At 42.9% G+C, this 6,000-nt stretch overlaps 1 non-coding gene across 1 annotated transcript; it reads left to right on the plus strand.

Annotated features, from left to right (window-relative positions):
* The first annotated feature begins 1,416 nt into the window (after positions 1-1,416).
* Positions 1,417-1,488, plus strand: trnag-ucc (transfer RNA glycine (anticodon UCC)). The gene has a single exon. It is a non-coding gene; the product is annotated as a tRNA-Gly (tRNA).
* Positions 1,489-6,000: the final 4,512 nt, after the last annotated feature.

Below are 6,000 nucleotides of genomic sequence, written 5' to 3' on the forward strand. Positions count from 1 at the left end.
CTTGAAAGTGGAGTCACATGTGGACAGGGTGGTGAAGAAGGCATTTGACATGCTTGGTTTCAGTGGTCAGAACATTGAACACGGGGGTTGGGACATCTTGTGAAATTGTACAAGACATTCATAAGGCCACACTTGGAATACTGTGTAGAGTTCTGGTCACCCTATTATCGGAAGGATATTAATAAACTAGAAAGAGTGCAGAAAAGATTTATTAGGATGCCACCAGGATTTGATGGTTTGAGTTATAAGGAGGGGCTGGATAGACTGGAACTTTTTTTCCCCTGGAGCGCAGGAGACCTGGAGGTGATATAAAGAGGCCTATATCATAATGAGGAAATAGATAAGGTAGATAGTCAACAGCTTTTTCCCGCAATAAGGGAGTCTAAAACTGGAGAACATAGGTTTAAGATGAGAGGGGAGGGATACAAAAGGGTCCAGAAGGGCAATTTATTTCACACAGAGAGTGGTGTGTGGAACGAGTTGCCAGAGGTAGTAGAGACGGGTACAATTTTGTCTTTTAAAAGGAATTTAGACAATTACATGGGTAAGATGGATATAGAGGGATATGGACCAAACACGGGCAATAGGGACGAACTTAATGGTAAAATTTGGGCGGCATGGACATGTTGTGCCAAAGGGCTTTTTTCCATGCTGTGAACCTCTATGACGAGATTTATTGACACAAACAGCAAATCCAAATTATTGTTCCCTGCTGCCATCTCCTGGCTGAACGCAAGTTGTGCAACAAGGTCACGATTCAAACAAACCTTCACAGATTGGAGTGAAATTACATCAACATGGTTCTGACCGATTAACATGATTGCAAAACATGATATTAATCAAATTCCATGTCCCAAGGATCTGCTTTCTGATTGGGCGATCCTGCTCACCCCGATCTATCGGAAAGTGTAAAACTCCCAGAACGGGAATGTCGGTTACAGAATTCTCTCAGCTGTGATTTCTCTGCCACTTCATTGCTTCGTTCTATAAATACAGAGGGGGTGACAGAGCCAGGTGGTGTTGTGGTGACTGTGCGAGCATTTGACCAAGGGTCAGTTCCTGACCTTCAGAGTGTTGACTTATTTAATTCGCTATCTCTGGTCAGAACAGAAGGGGGACAGTTCTAAAAAAAATCAGCAAATATTCTCATCATCCATGTGTTTCTGACATAAAATCCAGCTTCAATTTCCGTTCAGTGGAAACTTTGTTCAAATGAAAGAACAGGCCGCAAATCTAATCAGTTATCAGTCAGAAGCAATCGCAAAAAGGTGGCTAAAACTGTCCAGAAAAATGAGACAAGCCAAGTTCAGGTAAAAAAAAAAGTCCCAAGGACATACCTTCTGTCTGCTGAAATCAGAAGCTAAGGTAGTTTTGTAATTATAACTAATGAAAATAACAGTTACATGAGGGGAGCGAGCGATGGTGGTATAGTGGTGAGCATAGCTGCCTTCCAAGCAGTTGACCCGGGTTCGATTCCCGGCCATCGCATTGGTAATGTGTATTGGACAATATCAGCGCGCCCTCATGTGGTTGAAACGCAACATTTGACTGCAATGAAATAAAGTGGACTTAATGTTTTCGTTTAATTTTTCGGATGCAGAATTCGGGTTCAACTTGATTTTAATGAAAGGTTACTGAAAAAGAACAACAAGTCTCTGAACTAGTGAATGAGTTCTGGATCAGAGACCAAGATACAAATTAAAAGGAGACGAACAAATTTCAGCTCACCCGCTGTGCTCTGCATCATTCCGGTGCCTGATAAAGGTCTGTGAACGTTGCGAAGTCGGTTACATCACAACAGCAAATAAGCAGCTGCGATGGCCGAGTGGTTAAGGCGTTGAGAAATCCAATGGGGTTTCCCCGCGCAGGTTCGAGCCCTGCTCGCAGCAGGTGTGATTTGAAATGTTTACTCCGCTGCTACAGGGCAGCCACTGACTCGAAGAAGGCTCGCAAATATTTGGCATTATTTGGATCTCCATCATGCATTCAGCTGCATGGCTCCGGGCTGGGTGCAGGAAGATGGGCTTGGAAAGGACATATTATTTTGTAAATTGAATTTGTGTCTTTCTCAGCCCTGTTCGTGAATAGAACTCCCACTCACCTGATGAAGGAGCTGCAAGCGCTCTGAAAGCTAGTGGCTTTTGCTACCAAATAAACCTCGGCCTTTTGGCTAAGATCAAGTGTATGGACGGCAGCCCATGGTCGGCCGCACTTGGTCGAGGTCATTAGGTTACGCTGAGGCTTCATATGTTTCATATGAAGCAATTTTTAAAAGCGGCATCTCGGCCTTTTGGCTAAGATGCAAATGAGCTCAGGTCTTGGAGGAGGAACCTCCCCCTTCTCCAATCAGCTTGGCTCATGTAGATCAGGCCCAGGACAGGGTGGTTTGGTCGCTCGCCCTGTCTTGTCAGCCTGGATCTGAAATGTCTCAACTTGTTGAGACTCTGAATTGGATTTGATTTGATTGAATTGGAAAAGTATTAAAAAAAATAAACCTGTTGGACTTTAACCTGGTGTTGTGAGATTTCTTGCAGTGCCCTTGGACTGGCATGGCAGGATAGGTTCAATGGCTTCCTTCTGTGCTGTTATTTTTCTATAATTCTTCCTATGGTTCGATGAGAAAATTCATAACATGAACATGTTTTTTTAAAGCAGCATCAAGGCACAAAGGCAAAACACGGTCTCATGTCAGAGGAAGATTCTTATGCAATGGCATAAGAATGCACACAGAGCATAAAAATACATTTAATCAGAATACATTGAATGAATATTTCAAAATGCTGCTTCGATGATATCACATCATGTTCATTCAAACACATTGCAACAAGCTGGTCATTACTGGGCGTTCTGTATTCTTGGTTATAACAGTTTGGGAATGGAAGGAGCAGGTTCACATCTGCACATTGACAGGGTCAAACTGTGTCTCAGATTGACAGCTCCCAGGACAGGCTTTCCTCTCGCTCTGTGCTGTGGATTCTCAGGGATTTGTTGGAGTTTCCCGGCTCAGTAACTGTAAAAGCCTCTGAGGCCGGTGCTGCTCCCCAGATTCAGGGGGCTGCAGCCAATCAGAGCGGTGCCTGATTTAACCCAGAACTGGTTGAAATGATGATATTGTTCACAAGCTGAATTCTATTTGATCAGATGAAAATACAGATTGTGTGCACTCAGTCACTAAACAACAATATCGTGCCTTCACATAGAGTCGATGAGAGTGGTTGGAGGGAGAGACAGAGACAGAGTTAGGGCGGCGAGACACAGACGGCCAGACAATGTCTCAGTGACAGAAATCCTTGTAAATTCCAGCTTAAGCCAGAAAGATTCTCTTGGAGAAACAGAAGCTGCAGTCTCCGCTCTCACTGATATTGTGGAAGAGACACATTATTAATCCCACACTCAGGAACAGTGCTGCCTTTTCACAGAAGAGATGGGGAGAGGCAAAATAATCTGAATGGTCCAGTTCTAAACAGTGTGCAGGCTCAGAGGGAGTGAGGTTCATGGAGATATTTGAAAGTGAGATAGTTTCGGACAGTCGTTCGCAAAGTGGATAGGATCCTTAGCTTCACAAATGGAAGCACTGAGTGTCCATTGGATCCCTCATAATCCATTGTGAGAAAGGAGGCCATTTGCCCATTGCATCTGCACTGACTCTCTGGAAGAACATCTTTTCCCATGGCTAACCCTCTTAACCTACACATCTTGGGTCATTAAGGGGCAATATATCATGTCTAATCCATTTATTCTGCACATCTTTAGTCTTTGGGAGGAAACTGGAGCACCTGGGGAAACCCATGCAGATACAGGGAGAATGTGCAAACTCCGCACAGTCAGCCATGGAGGAATTGAGCATGGGTCTCTGGCGCTGTGAAGCAGCAGCGCTAACCAGTGCCACTCTGATGGTGTAACTAACAATCCAATTCCTTTCTGAATGCCTCTCTTGAAGCAGCATCACCACATTGTCAGACAATGCATCCCAGAGCTGAACTACTCGCTGTGGGAAAGGGTTTTCTCATTATGCTTCAATCACTAACGAAGGGTCAGTAAATTGGTCCACGGGGGTGAAAGGGTTTCATATGATGTGACCCTTCATAAACTGGGTCTGTATTCTCTGTGATTTAGAAGCATGAGAGGCAAAACATTAAAACATACAAGATTCTGAAGGGGTTTGATTTTGTGGACATTGGGAGATTGCGGAAGCTGGCTCAGTGTAAGGATCAGATCATTTCACACTGACATGAGAATACATTTCTGCACTCATTGGGTTCTGATCCTTTGACATGCTCCATTGTTGAATACACTAGTGGTGGCACAGTGGTTAGCATTGCTGCCTCAAAGCACCAGGGAACCGGGTTCAATTCCACCTTGGCTGATTGCCTGTATAATGTTTGCACGTCCTCCCCATGTTTGCGATTCCTTCCATTCTCCAGAAGTTTGGTGGATTGACCATGCTAAACTGCCTGTTAGTGTCCCAAATATATTGGTTCGGGGGATTAGCAGAATATGTGGGGTTACCGGGATAGGTTCTGGGTGGGATGCTCTGTCAGAGAGTCAGTGCAGATTCAATGGATCAAATGGCCTCCATCTACACTGTAGGTTATGACAGTCTATGACAATTAAGGCTGAGATAGACAAATTTTGGTTTCTCAGGGAATCAAGGGAGTGAGGAGTAAAGTGCAGTTCAATCCCAAGATCTGAAACTCTTTAAGCAGCTGGAATGCCCACATCTGGAGTCTGCATCCACAGTTTGGAACCCACACTTTCAAAAATATATACAGCTGATAGAAAGAGTGGAAAGCTCTGTAACCAGGAAAATGGAAGGCATGAGGGGAATACTTAGTGAGGGATTAAGAATTATTGGATTGCAACCTTTGAAGAGGCTGATTTATGGTTTAGTTCAAATTTATAAATTAGTACATAATCTTATTACCCAAGCTTGAAAAGTTCTTTATTCGGAGTTACCATAGTTTTGGTGATCGTCAGTATAAACTACAGAAATTTGATTCACATCTTAATAGTCACAGTTTGTTTTCTCCCCAATAGAATTGCTGATATTTCAAATGATTTTGTTGGGAATGCTGAAAATGTAGTGACTTTTAGAAAATGTGTCAGAAACATAGTGTGATTCCTATCTCTGTATTGTCTGATGATGTTGCTGTTCTTGTTTTAATGCTGTGCCTCTGTGCTTTGCACTGTATGGCAATAAAGATACATAAACCATAATTGTTTTGAATGGTTTAACATTATTGATGAGCCACATAGTAAATGTCTGCCCTTATTTCCTGTGTTCTTGTGACTGGACAAGACACAAGCATGGATACTGAGGGGAAAAAAAGGGTGGAAATTGCAGAGGCAATGTTTTAAAGTTTTCTATCCGAGCGAGTTATATGGGTGGTGCCAGAGGACTGGAGAATTGCAAATGGTAAACACACTTCTTCAGAAAAGGCTGTGAGGATAAGCCAACTAAATCCAATCAGTTTAACCTCAGCAACGAGGTTAAACTGGTTTGAGGTTTAATCTCCAAACACTGGAGATTAAATTAACACTCACTTGTGCTAATGTACATTCAGGAAAACACATACATAATTATTAAAGGGGGATCATATTTAACTTGCTTCAGATTTTAATGAGGGTAACAGAAAAGGTTGATGAGGGTAATGTGGTTAATGTGAACATGGACTGGCAAAAAGCATTTTATAAATAAAGGGGCACACAGCAAACTTGTGGTAACATTTGGAGCTGATAGAATAAAAGGAACAGCAGCAACATGGATAGGAAACTGACTGAGTGACAGGAAACAGAGCAGTGGGAAATGTTTTTATTTGGAATGGAGGTCGGTTAAAGTGGGATTCCAGGAGGGTTGGTGTTAGGAATACTGCTCTTCCTGACGCATATTAGAGACATTGGCAATGCTGCACAAAGCACATATTCAAACTGTGGTAATTACACAATGTGGAGATGCCGGCGTTGGGGTAATCACAGTAAGAGTTTTAACAACACCAGGTT

This window comes from Mustelus asterias, unplaced genomic scaffold (assembly GCF_964213995.1).
Source record: "Mustelus asterias unplaced genomic scaffold, sMusAst1.hap1.1 HAP1_SCAFFOLD_35, whole genome shotgun sequence".
Taxonomy (NCBI): Eukaryota; Metazoa; Chordata; class Chondrichthyes; order Carcharhiniformes; family Triakidae; genus Mustelus; species Mustelus asterias.